The following is a 13,505-nucleotide window of genomic DNA, read 5'->3' on the forward strand; positions in this document are numbered from 1 at the left end:
TTAGATATTCGGGCACTGTGTATTGAAATGTCAGTGCATTGGCGTGTGTGCTGTTCATCAGGTGGTTTTTAATGATTATTATAATATTTATGATATAGTTTATACTTATGTATATTTATCATGGCACTTTATTCACATTATCAAGATAATAATTAAATGATGTTTTTTTTCTGTTGAATTTCAGCTTCCATCACAAACAAAGGACATCGGAGATATCTGCTGTGGGATGATGCGATAACAGTTCTAATGCGTAATTGTCTGGTAACAAGGCTATGTCATAGCTGGAAGAAAGCTGTTCATTGGAGGTTCATTCATCCGCGCATGTTGGATTCAACCGGGAAATAATTGATGCATTCACATACGAACTGTACGAAAAACGCCTCGTTACAGCCTATGCCAATGAAAATCCCCGAAGAAGGCCCATGGGCCGAAAGCTCGGATTGTATTTTACAACTGTAATGTAGATTTTCAAAGGTGCATTAATATATGTACTTCTAAGCCTATGCTTTTCTTTCGGCAGTAAGCACTATTGGCTGTCCATGTAAGCTGAAGTTACACACGTACTGAAACGTCTAAGTTAATGTCACCAAGTCCATTTATGATTCTGATTGAAAGTAAAGGAAAGGCAGTCCGAGGAACACATGGATGACTGCAAACATTAATGGCTTAATATTATTTGATTGTCTGGTTTAGCAATCCGAAGATATGCCCAAGTAGTTTTGTAGAATGATAATTGCTTGCAGGAAAAAGAAAAAATATTTCCACCGCTTTATGTAAAATGCATTATGATTTATAATTGTCCGACGCTTTGTTGTTCAAAAGACAACAATTTTATTCAGATGATTAAATAAGTCCTATTTAAGCCAAAAACACAATATGCAATTTAAATGTTCGAGTTAATTAACCTTTTTGGGATAGAATTTCTTAAAAAATCATTTGTTCAACTTAGAATTAAAATAAAAAGAATTGATCTTTTAATGAGTTGTGATCCCTTTATCTCTAACGTACGTTTGGAGTCGGCTGTCATACCGACTGAGCTATTGCAACAGAGAATCGCAACTACTTCAGAACAAACCTTTATTGTTATCTGAGTCTAACTTTCTTTTTATTTCACAAAATAAAGTTTAAAATATAGTTTCTCTAGGACTCGATCCTGTCATCTTGTGGTTCTAAGTCTAGCACGCTACCGATTCCTCTATTCCCCCAACCACCCTCCCTAAAACTTGGATTTTCTCTTTATAATTTGGGACATTATTTGTTTTTATATTTTGACAAAATATCACCCCATGGGGGACTCGATCCCCTCACCATTTTGTTAATTCCCAAAAAGTAACGTTACCGATTCATCTATTCACCCAATGGTCAAAGTTTTGAGTTGGATCTTCTCTTTGTTATTACAAAAATGTTAAGTGAATTTTGCATTGGTTATAAGAGTAAATTAGAGTCTGCTACTAACTTTTGTTAACTTCTGGAGAATGACATTCAACATCAAAATAATTCTTTTCATGTTCGCAAAGACTGGTACGATTCAGAGAAACCGTCGGACCAGTATTACTACAATCACTCACAACACAAAAATAAAGATTTTAAGCATTTATTCACACTTTAAATACACCAACTAACAAAAGGGTTACAAAATTATTGACAATGAGAAAGGAAGCTAATATTTCACATTTAATGCAAAATACGCCTAGCAGAAATACCTCACATTATTTATGAGCAATAAAACATGCACAACAGTCGATGTTACGACTACAGTCATTAATATTTAGAAAAGAGTCATTAATTTTAGAAAAGAAGACATCGAAAACAACTTACAGAAAAATACATATATATGATGAATGAAAAGTTTGCTCGCCAGAAAAAATTAACAAGTTGCTTAACGAGCGGGGGCTCTCTGTGAATAGATTAGGAGGGCGGATAATAATTTTGTTTAACGGGTATATAGCTTGTAACAACTAAATTTTGGACCTGTTTTTTGGTGCTTTGTTTAATATAATTTCACACTGTGGGCAATTTTGGTACACTTGTTTTGACGTTACTTTTACGTTACTTAAGAACTGAATAAAAAAACAGGCGCGTTACATGTACTTGGCCGTCAGCTGAAACGTTTACCTCTCTTACATACAGAGGTTATTCTACTCCATTATCTAAAGAGATGCTAACAATTTTATAGAAAAATCACTCACATACATTACTTTTTAATTTCCATTTTAAAATGTCATTTGTTCCGAGCATCTTGAATGAATACAGGAATATTCTTCGGCTCATCCCAAGATTAAAAACGGTATAGCTCGTACAGTTACTGTTGCTAATACATATTATAAAATAAATTGCAAGCAATGCTGTCCTTATATAAACTTTCTTCCAAATCAGATCCGTCATTAAAGTATGGGTCTTAAATGACATCGTTAGATTACATAACAATCAATGACACATGGATTCAATAATATCATATTCATCTGTGATAATAATCCTTGATCATATCGAAACACTATACCTGTAGACATCTTTATAGTCGACTGCACATGCGCGTCGTATCCTAAAGCACTAGGCTGTTTATCGTTGTGAATAATTACTTAAGCTTGTAACTGCACCTACGACTACTGCTTGTGTAACACCAGGAATACATGTTAGCTGTGTAAAAAACAATTGTTGTGAATGGAGTGTTGACATTCAATAAACCCTCATGCTGATATGCATTTTGTTCCACAACTTGTACATATGCCACGTTCTTGACAGCACTAAATCGCGACTGAAAAGTATATGAACGCCACAGCAATGGTGTTCGTACGGTGTACAACATTTATATGTAAACAACAATGTAAATATCCACATGAATGAATCCAATTTACCGGGTAGAATTTTATTGTAGAAAAACCACCCGCAGTATCACCAAAACGACAAGATTGCTTACAACAAACCACGTATGACAGTTATACTACATTGTAGTAGTGTCCCACATGTCCTGCATTGGCTTCCACTTTAGTCGAAGTGTGAAACTTGAAATATCTATGTCGTTTTACCAACCAACTTGTTCACCAAGTCTACTGATGGCGCCATATAAATCCTTGCTGACCGTGTCCAGTATTCACGACATTGTTTATATCCTAAAGAACTACTTTCGGTATAAATGCTTATATCTAACCATGGGTGATCCTAGAAGAGTAAACAGGCAGCCTCTGCAATTTTCGAAAATCCAATATGGCCGCCTCTGTCAACTTCATACCGAGGCTCCAAGATGGGATGAGGGGAATTTCTGAGCACAGTACGCACGCGCATGTGAGTAGATTTGCACTGGCATCAATCATAGTTCGGGAATGGGTGATTATACATAAACAGACACTGTTGAATATATTAAAGGTACGACATGTGCCTCCTCAAAACAACGTACCGGTACGTTGAAGTCTTGGGGGTCGCAAACACAGAAATATTCAGCTTGGAAACAGAAGAACATATATGATAACCTGTGCATTGAAATACTGTAATTCCTTTTATATTGGCTGCCAAAATTTGTGGTGAAAGTTGTTTTTCCGTTATGTAAATGTTACTAATTAAGTTGCCTCGGCCACATTAATTTGCAGAACGGCAGGTATCTTACAAATAAACAATTTTTATCATGCAGTTTAACTCTGTTGCATTTTTACGTACAGTGTATTTACAGAATGCCAAGTGACTGCTTTCGTGGGTTTAACCGCGTAATTTTTTTTTCAAACTTTTTCTAGATTCGACCGGAAATTTATTACACACTGCAGAAGGAAGACCAAAAATTGTAAGCGCTTCGGGCAGTGAGTAATAGCATCAAGATAAAACACACACAGAGCTTAAAATGAAAGGGAACACTGACACATTTAATTGCCAAACAGTTAATAAAATCAGAACACTAACAGCATAATAGAAGCTACACTAATGGTAAAATAGTCATTAATGCCGTGGCGTCTTGAGGTGCACTGTCTTATTTGCAATAAATTTAAACAGTCAAGAATCACACTAGAGCAAACGCTTGAAAATATATTAGGAAAAAACTATGGAAATAAACCGTTACGAAATGTCTCTCTCTACTTAGGGTTGTTGTTTCATAATATCTGGAGATGATAATTTCAGGCCAATTACATTGGGCTGTCTGATATCATGTATGGCGACACAGTTCAAAACAGATGACAACAGATATGGATAATCTTTTGATTAAAAGAACTGCCAATATGTCAGAAAATTCATCGTATGCCCACATGTACGCGTTAATAGTCCAGGGCTAAGGCTTATTAATACCGGGGGTATGTACATGTAAAGCCAACCGCTGATTGTGCTTCATTGAGACAAATTTCTTGGGCCTCTTTAACTGCACCTTCAAAGGACTCTTCCTCCATTACAATAACACCGGTATCAAAGCCATAACGGATCCGGGGAGGAGCAACTACTTCAAGGTTTAAGCGATCATTTGTCGGGCTGGGGTCAATAAAACGTCCTAAAGACGGATTTGTCCACCTAAAACAAACAAGAATGCATACAACTGAACAAAATGAAAAAATAACGACGATAGCTTTTGTGAATAGTCAGTTAAACATAAACTTTTCATTACTTACATTTGCAACACCGGTGACAACTTTGAAAAAAGAAACCTGATAAGGCTTTGTGATAAAGTAGAAGCGTGGTGAACCCGCGTGAGATGTCCATTTCCAATTCAATTTCATTTTATTATTAATTTACTAGACATTTCAAAAAAGTTTTAGAAAAATTTTTAGAAGAAGGGTACGCCTTAAGGCACAGCTCTTTTTAGACCATATCCTGAGAGCGAATTATAAATTAATTGAAGAAAACAAAAACAGTACGCACGTGTGATTGCAGACAAGTTGTTGGTCAGCGGTGGTGTTGGCGACCACGCGTACAGTCACGTTGGTGTTTTCATCCAGGAATGGAGGGTTTAAGCTCGGCCCGGGGCACCTTATCTGTAAACATGCTACGTGTTTTGTCTGGTGGTGTCTCGATGAACAGGTAGCTGTGCCAAGATGTTTGCCGCCATGAATGCCACTGTCGACAAAGGAAGTCATTTCGGATTGGATCGGCTGTCTGTACTGAAATAAAGAACACGTATATTTTATGCTATTATGAAGAAAATTATTGGGCTGTGACTGCCTCAGAACGGTAAGCGTGAACATGAAATATATCATATTGTAACGCTAACCCCTCCGTTTGGATTCCAAAACCACATTTCCACCCAATATCCTTATAAATTCACTTTGGTACGGTTAGCTGTTACATACCTGACCCCCAGCTTTATTTGATTCCCCCTACTACAGTTGTTACCATCAATTATTAGAAACTTGAATTTTAAAATGACAAAACTACTACTACAGTGCATTGACGATGCATGGAAGCTGCCATGTTTGCTACTCAATGATGTGACCTTCACCGCGCGCGCAGCTCGTGCCCTAGGCGACTGCTGTCACTTGTTTACCACTTCATGCTGAGTCCTGCTCCACGCGACTGCTGACGTTACCGCGTCAGGGTATTGTTGTGTTTCTTTATTTAACTGTTCGAAACACAATCGGTATGTACAGTAAAAACAAATGCTGCCACCATCTGGCAGTCATAAGTCTTCTTTATTTCTTCTTACGACTGAAAGTTTTCTTGTACAAACTTCAGGCTAACCCTTAGGCTGAAAACCTCTAATTGGATAACTCTTAAACTAACTGTAAAACAACCACTCTTCTATCCCGCTCCTCTACACAACTCTACTCTCCTCAACACTATCCCGCTAAGTCGCTTCCCCTATATATGCGACAGATGCTTAAGCGCATGCAGCCCGCTCTGTTCCCCATTGACGGAATTTGGATACTACTTATTGCGAGAATTACCATCACAAAGGTATATAACTTGACCATAACTGATGATAAGATTTTCTGTGCAAAATAGATTTCTTTCAATTTTAGTTCAGTTTATAAATTACATATAACATTTAAACGTACATTGGGGGTTCATGTCCTACGTACGCATGTGAAAACTAATAAATACTATATAATGACTTTTTATAGAATTTATTTTGTGTTATGGTAAGCTTATAAAATCTAGGGATTACTCCACTAATCCCAAGAGGAGCTTATTTTCTGGTGCTGGTCACGAGTAGCAAGTGCTTTACCCTGGACTCCGGTAATCTGCAATTAAAGGGATAATAAATGCTCGTTTTGGCCAAAAAATGAATTTTCCTGGAGTAAATAACTATTTCTTCATATTTTCCGATGGTTAATAATCCAATTCTGTATTCAAAGTTAGTCTCTGTGTTTTTTTTTACAAAAGTTTGTTTTTTATAATAATCTGTTAAGAGATTTATATAGAGTATAACCATCTATGGAGGTCACGTGGTCTAAAGACAAGCTAAGATATCAGAATATTAGCTATAACTGCCGTTTTTGTGGTAAAACAGAATATATTATATTTCTATGAGTTGTTTACAATGTTTTTTTTTATTGTGAAATAGAGATCTCATATGAATAGTTATTATCATTTTAAACTGTATTGAAGACTACTTTTGTAAAAGTGTTTTTTTAACTTCGGTTTTGACTATTGAAATTAACTTAGGCAATAGGATCAAGAGACTTAAAAATCATAAAGACAGTTATTGTTGAAAGATATCTAAAAATGAGTAGTCTTGACCATTGGAACAGTTAACAATTATTTTTAAGAGATAAATTATAACATTCTCAAATTACTTTGTTGTTGTTTTAAACATTTACAACGTATTGTGGCTAAGATTTAAATGTCTTTAGTGCCAGAAAAAAATTTAAAAAAATTTACCATCGTTCATACCTTTGAAGATTTATTAAGCATAACAAGGCTGTGGACTGAACGGGTGAATGGCAAAGGCAGTCGGATGATACGCATAACTACCAGAGAGAAATTTTGGACCCTTCTTTATTTCATACTTTCTACTTCCTGCTTAGCTGCCCAGCTTATGATCAGATAGTGGGGGAGGGGGGGGGGGACACGGCGAATTCACTGCTTATATTAATCGAAATAACTCTACGTTACAGAATGCTTATACTGTCTTTGGAGTAGCTAACTGCCAAAATTGTAAACCCTTTGTTTAAAATTAAACCCGTACCCAAGCAAACCCGTACTCAAATTTTCAAAGGTCAGAAAAAACTCTAAACCCCGTATATGGTTCCTATCTAACTCTGCATGGTGAAGTGGATACCAACTTTGACTAGCATTATTGGCAATTGGAGGATAGATAAAACCTAGACTTAAGAATGGCATTTTTGATGCAACCCATGCCAGTCAGTAAAATCGGGGTACTCGGTGTGTGTACCCCTATCAAAAAAATAAAAAAAATATTGAGACAGGAGGAATGTGAACTGACAGGGTGAATGACAAAGAGAAGTGGATGATAGAACTTACTGCCAGCTAACAAAAGCCTTCTCTATTTCAGTTTTTACTTCTTGCTTACCTGCCCAACTTATGAAGACCTGTGGCGCCCCATTATGTTTAAAACCCAAACCTACTCAACATTGTAATCAAAGTGTAAGCTCTTCAAATTCAATTTGGGATGGAGGGGGGGGGGGTGAACATAGTGATTTCTGCCTCTCAAACAAAAGAAACAACACCAGTACTGCTACTTGCTGTCAGTGTCCTCATAAGCACCGAATCAGTGGCACCTGCCTAAAGATACCACAGGAACTGTGGTGGTGAGAAGATATGGGAAGAAGAGGAAGATGCCAACCCTAGTAACATAGTCCAAAGAAGTGTTCGTCGTTGCTGGATTTTTTTGCACCTTGTGTTTTACTGTACCAGTTAGCATCGGCACTGGTATACCACCTTCACATTGTCACTGTTGATTCCAATAGCAGTTTTGTCACTTTAGTCCCAACCACTTCCACACTCAACTACATCGGTTCCAGTTGTGGCTAAAAATGTGCAAAACTATGCAACATTCACATGGGTCGTAAATCGACTTGTATTTGGTTACTATGGGCATAGCTACTGCCTCATAATGCAGAGAGCCTAACGTACTTAGCCTGGAAGGAACGGATGAGGTTTTTCTTACAACAATAACAACAAGACAAAAAACAATAACAATGAGGATAGCATAAATAAAAATATGTTAGACTGAAATGACTGTCATTTTAGAAAGTCAGATGGTCCGGGAGGAACGAATGAAGGTACTCTTCGAAGAACTGCAGCATCAAAAACAGCAATAACTGTGAGGTTAGCATAAGTAAAAGTTGTGGCCTCCCCAAATGACTGCTATTCTAGGAAGACAGCTTGTCTGACTTTATTTTTTTGTATAAAGACAGCTGGACTAGTGATATATTTTCATTTATCTTATACAAAGACAGTTGAGTTGTCATTATTTATCTAGTACAATGCAACAAAAATGGCAAAGTAACTATGCAATGATTTATTCAAGGATAGCTGGACTATCTATTCTTGAAAAACAGATGGCCTATCTCACATATTACTGCACTATCACCCACTTATTTAATCCAACTTTAATGTAAAGCGACTGTACAATGATTCATTCAGGAATCGCTAGACTTTCACCTATAATACAAGGTTAGTCAGAGCATCATTATTCAATGTTATTGACATGTAAAAGTAACTGTGTAACGATTCATTTTTAAAAAAGTTGAACTGCCACTTATTTATATTAAAAAATGGTAGGACTATTATTTACTATTGAAAATGACTAAAATATGGCAATCATTTATGCAACTACAGAGTATAATACAGTATAAAAAGTTAGATTCAGGAAGAATAAATATGCTGCAAATACAAATTGCATTTTCTTGTTCAATTTGTATTAGAATTTTATTAGATTCAAAAGTTTAAAAAAAGTTAAAAGTAAATTGAAATTATATGAATAATAATAATAATAATAATAATAATAATAATAATAATAATAATAAATGCAACTCCCACCCTCTCCTCAAATTCTCTTATTTTAATTGTAACAATCAAGCACAATGTGACACAATCGTGTATGGTTATAAATGTTTTGGCATGCAAATGTAGTGAGCGATTATATTCAGTTAACAATCTAGTCCTTCCTCTTACAAGTTACAATTTTGAAACCTTTTAGCACATTACCCAGGTCCTTTGCGTTTTTATTCACACTCATTATAACATAAAGCCTTTTTATTCTGCATTTAAATACGGTGTTAGGATGATGACACCCCGTCTTGCAAACTTTATTAAACTGAGGTAAACAATGCCTGTTACCTTTACAAGTCCTATCTTAAACATCCATCTAACTGGAACTTCCTTTACCTCTTAATTAGAGGGTTGAATGGCATTCAGTTCTCCTTTGTCTTGTGAGTATCGAACGCACTCTCGCTGGCGATATTTATCTCAGGTAAAAAATCTACCTGTGCGTTAGTTTCAAAGAGCAGCTTCCGCAGACCTATGGGTACTTGATAAAATCTGAACACCAGGTTTACTAAGGAGCTAGAGAAACAAAGGAAGATTCCTGCACAGCTTCACAGGAATTTTAACACGGACTTGATCCAGCTTAGACCTCCAAACTAACAGGGTGACATGGGCAATTTTCACAAACAAATCATAAAACTATATTTCAGTTAGCCGCCTTTAAAATAAATATACCGTTCTGGGTAAATTAGAATATTTATTAAATCGCAAGAATATTTTTGACTTAAATGATGATTTTATTATTAATGGAAATTAAGCTACTATATGAGGTACATTTGCTGTGATTACGCTGTCCTTCATGTTTTGCGTAAATCTACATTTTGCTGAACGTTCTTGTAATTTTTTAAAATCTGTGCGTACAATTTTTGCAGGTCTGGTTACGCACCTGTTATGCGATGAGAGTCTAAATTTGGCAATTAGTTCCTTAGCTTATTTAAATAGAATTGCAGTGTAAAATTTTCAACACTATGTTGGTGAAATAGCCCTTTACTTATTGTAGATATTTCCCCCGTCAAAGTTTGTCTAAAATTATCTTTCAATCTTTACTCTTTCAAAGACAGTATAAAGTTATCTGACATATTTTCGTGTAAACTTAATGACAAGCCAAGTGTCTCCAGTTCATTCCGTACTCAATTTTACCCAAGCAAATTTTTTTCGTGGCTAGGGGACCTTTATAGCTCGGTGTTATAAGCTTACACATAGTTTTGCGTACAGACGCAGAATTTGCGTTTCAAGTTATAAAATGATCAATATTTTAAATTATTTAATATTTCAGATGAAATAATCTTCAGACACAAATCCTCAAAGCATAAACGAATTAGGATTACGAACCATTTTATTACAGCAGTTCCCATTTTTTCTTTAATATAACGCTCTTTTTCCTGTTTTTCCTCAACACGTTTTCTTCCACGGAAGTATACCCTGGGCATACGCATGCTTCAAGATACCCTGAGAGCAATTTATTTTATTAACCCTCAAGAGACCAAGCTATTTTACTGACTGAAATGACCAAGTGGGGTCATTTATGACCCCATTGTGCTGTGTACAGGGATCCTTATTATAAAAGGCTGTTGAGGCTTTATCACACCCATACTACTCCCAGGATTTAAGACAAGTATTTTATAATGATCTAATGTAATAAGTATTTGGTAATAATACTTTTATTGCATGAAATAACCAAGCACAGATTTTAAGAACAATATTACACCGTTATTTAGACAGTCATTGTCAGTTTCCACTTGCAGAAATATTTCTCTTTTCATTTGCCACACTAAATGAAAAAAGTACATTACAAAATTACTTTGAGTAAAAATATTTTGATTTATGTTGAGATAGCATCCTGTTAACTTCAATAAGAATAATTAGCTGACTTGCTGAGTAGGGAATACCCTAATGCTGGTAAGGAAGTCGTACTACTCAGAACACATTCAATCAACCTACATGTATGTTACTACCACAGCTGTGTATAAAACAAAATCCATACAAACAATATGTTAATATATGTATAATATGATATCGACAGAATTATTTAGATTTCAGAAATACCTGAAAATTGTAACCGTCAAAATGAGAGACCCAGTTATGAGAACAAGTTCCAACAAAGCTACTGAAATTAGATTCAGCGATGCACTATTAGTAACACTTCAAGCACAATCTTCACAAACCACTTATTTGTGCCTATGTTTTGGACACACTGGCTGGTTGCATGAAGCACATGCATGTGACATTTTCCTGTCAGTGTTGCTTGGGCAAAACATTTGAATAAAATTTAAAAACTAATATGTAAAAACCAATGCTTCTCTTTGGGGTCATAAATGACCCCACAAGAGTTTTTGATGTATACGCCACACTAATTGGTTGATCCCTACAAAAAACTGTGAAAGTGTGTAGGATTAGTAGACTGACAAACTCATGCAAGGAAAGAAAATTCGAATAAAAAATAAAGAGATGACACATTAAATCATATGGCTGGGGTCGTAAATGACCCCACTCGGTCACTTGAGGGTTAATGTTCGCGACCGTGTTTGAACTTAATTGTTTAAATATTGATATTTAACGTCATTTACAAATACCAATAAAATAACCCCATGGAATAAATGAGATATATTGAAAAATATGAAAGCCCACCAAGACGAGTTTCATACCTGTTATTACCTGGCTTGGGAATTGCAGCGGTGCATAATTAACAGGTTTTATTGTTAACGAGCTCTTAGACAACTACAATGCATATAAAAATGCATCAGCAATTAGTAAGCTTGCCAACTGATGACAGTATCTAAAAGACTATCAGCTTTTGATATGATCTAAAACATCTGAGTAGACCGAGATCGCGAGCATCGCAACTATTGTCACCGAAGTTAGTAAGTTAGTCACGGAAGACCGTCACAGACAAAGAAAGATAGTCAAGGAGTGCTGCAATTTTGGTGAATCCCACGGCAACACACTGAGGCATAAAGAAAATTGCTCAACTCCGTTCAACACAACTTTCCAAAATTATTCTGTCTGTTTGCACCATGCAGCTCAGTTAAGTCTCATTGACCTTTATCCTCACTGTCATCACAGTACTGCGTGACCCAGATCTGTTGCTTCATTTTTGCGTATTGAGGTGAGGTTTACTTAAACGCTTTTTTACTACTAATAAATTGTTTTTATAATTTTTTAAATGACAGGGATAGATTAAGACATACCTCTTGTATATAGATTGAGAGCTGAATCTTCAAAATACGAGAAATGGATTTGTTTGTGTCTAATATCCTTTAAATAAAAAGTAAAATGCAATTTAACCCAGCCGATCGCGTTTATGTTTATGTTTTTGACCACTAGACGTCCGACGGCATTATTCCAAGATAAGCTTATGTTTTACTGTTGCTTTGAAGTTGTATTGAAGTTAAATTAATCAATAAAGTTCAAAAACAAACTTTGTTTATGTTTTGACTGATCTTTATTGTTGATTAACGATCGTTCTCGTCTGAAAGAGGCGATAAAACGTCATGTTTTGTGGAACTTTAGACATTTTACACCTCCTTTTCTTGAAGAGTTTCTCGTGTGCGTCGACTACGGTAAGCACGCCAAGCTAAGACGTGAGATTCTTTGTGAAACACTTCTTGTCGACTGCAGCGTAGTCGACCTAGCTAGGTCACTCAGCTTGAGTTAGTCAACTACGGATTTAAGATTCTTTGTGAACCGGGGGCCAAGCATGTTTGACATATGCAGGTTCAGAAGAATGCCTTTTTTCGGCAATTTAACGTATCCTGTCGCCATCGCTGGCTCTGCAATGGTTATTTGATTATAAGAAACCAAAATGTTTACAGGAACTAGAAGCGAAGGCCTTTGTTTAGGCGTTGACCATTTATCTGACCACAGCAACCATTACAGGGACGCATTCATGATTTTAATAACTTTTTTGGATGTGAAAAATGCTTCTGGCATTAAGCTGTGCATCACATTTGTCTTATGCACGGCAAGATTTCAACTCAAAATTATAAGGTGGTGGGAAAGAGTGATTGTGGTGAGGGTCCTAGTATTCTAAAGCCCGTAACATTCTGAATAATTTATTCTTATTGTAAATTCGCAAAGACTTGCTCTATGGGCAATTTTATTATAACTGTTGTTTATTATTATAAATGCTATTATTAGTACCTGTTCGTCCAAATAAGCTGGGGTGCGACATGAATCTATAGATGCATGTCGCATCTGAGAGTCAAAGCTGAGTGTCGCAGTTTGTAAAAATCCAAAAAAGTTTGATGAAATCCCTCTACTTAATATTTTCCATTTCAAATAATAACATGTTTTATGTACGCTATTTCCACAGCCGTCAATTCTTTGACAGCAGTGAGTAGTTAGGGCTAAGCGTAGGGTATTTTTTCAGTTGTCTTTTAGAGACAACGCCAGTCATTCCATGTTGTCATCTAATGGCCAAGTCATTTCAGTCACAGCTAAGTCATGTTGTTTTTAGAGACAATGTCAGTCATTCCATTTTCAACAGTTGTCATCTAATGAGCACGGCATTTCAGTCATAGCTAAGTGTTGTTGTCATTGAGAGACAACGTCAGTTATTCCGTATTGTCATCTAAATACCACGG

This window comes from Lingula anatina, chromosome 8 (assembly GCF_051362555.1).
Source record: "Lingula anatina isolate TDL-2025a chromosome 8, LinAna3.0, whole genome shotgun sequence".
In the NCBI taxonomy this organism is placed as follows: domain Eukaryota; kingdom Metazoa; phylum Brachiopoda; class Lingulata; order Lingulida; family Lingulidae; genus Lingula; species Lingula anatina.